Here is a 1,384-nt window from a genome sequence, read left to right on the forward strand (position 1 = left end):
GCGCGGCTGGCCTGTCCCCAGTCCCTGGGAGACGTGGGCTGCCACGGACCTCGGGCAGGCCAGGGGCGGGGCACGGTGTGCTTGGGCATCTGCCACCCCACACGGCCAGCTGGATGTGCCGCCTGAGCGCATGACCCAGAGGGCAGCAAGGTGCTCTGGGAGGGGAGCCAGGGCAGAGGACAGGCTGGCTCCAGTCACGTGGCCATTCTTTGGGTGGAGGTGGCCACTGGGGCCCGCCAGCCATCACTGCCCGTCCTGAGCCGGCTGGCGGCCTCAGCCCGCAGATTTGGCCCGCTCCTGGTCACACCGTCGTGAGCAGCACGTCCCAACCGGAGACGCGTCAGTCCAAGGCCTGCATCTCCCAGGGATCCGGGGTCCCCCGTGGCCTCTTCCTTGGGCCTGTGCCCCAGAGATGGCCTCCGCCTGGGCCAGGCACTGTGGGACTCCCAGGCCACTGCCAGGCTCACCATCAGGGCTGAGTCCCTCCGCAGGGGCAGGAGGCCGGCCTGCAGAGGCCCGGCCTGTGACTGGGACCCAGGCGTGGCCCCCCTACCCCCACACCCTGCACTCCCTCCCTGCCCAGGGAGCAGCCACGCGGGGGGACGGCGAGGGTGGAGCACCCTGTTCCGCTCAGAGACTCACAGCCCATCAGCATAAACCACCAGGAGCCTCAGGACCAGGAATGGTGTCAACTTGACATCAGACCCGCTGTCCCGCATCAGACCAGCCTACTCTGCTATGCGTCCCGCAAACTGTGACAGACGACGCAGTGTCGGGCTGTGTCTGGGCCACCGAAACCTCTGCCCAGCCTCGGCTGAGCCTCCCAGGGCCTGAGGGCTCTCCCGTGGCTGCCTCCCTGTGGACAGCCTGCGGGCCCCCCGCGACTTCTCCCCTGAGCCCCAGCGCCCTGCGCCCCCTCTCCAGTCTCCCAGGCCCAGGCCCCATTGTTGCCACGCACCCCCACTCGGCAGGTACGCAGGCAGGCGGGGCCTTGGTTTTGATCTGGATCCATAGACCCAGCCAGACCAGAGCTCAAGCGCCAGCACCAAATAAAGACGTTTTAGCCTCATAAGGACGCGGAAGACGTGTTACTCGTGTGTCCTTTCTGGAAGTTTCTCAAAGACGAAGTCTGGAAACGCAAACGCGCTGGCAGCCAGTTCAGGCTGCTGCAACCGCTCCGCGGGCCCCAACAGGCGCTGAGGGTCCCGGAGGCTGGACGTTCTGGTCCCGGGCCCGCAGGGCTGCTGGGTGTCCTGTTCACATGAGGACACCAATCCTCTGGCATCGGGGCTCCCCTCATTTAACCTTCAGTACTTTCTTAGAGGCCCCGCCCCCAAATGCAGCCGCCCCGGGGGGCCAGGGATTTTGGAAGGGCACCAAACAT

This window comes from Pteropus alecto, unplaced genomic scaffold (genome assembly GCF_000325575.1).
Source record: "Pteropus alecto unplaced genomic scaffold, ASM32557v1 scaffold339, whole genome shotgun sequence".
In the NCBI taxonomy this organism is placed as follows: domain Eukaryota; kingdom Metazoa; phylum Chordata; class Mammalia; order Chiroptera; family Pteropodidae; genus Pteropus; species Pteropus alecto.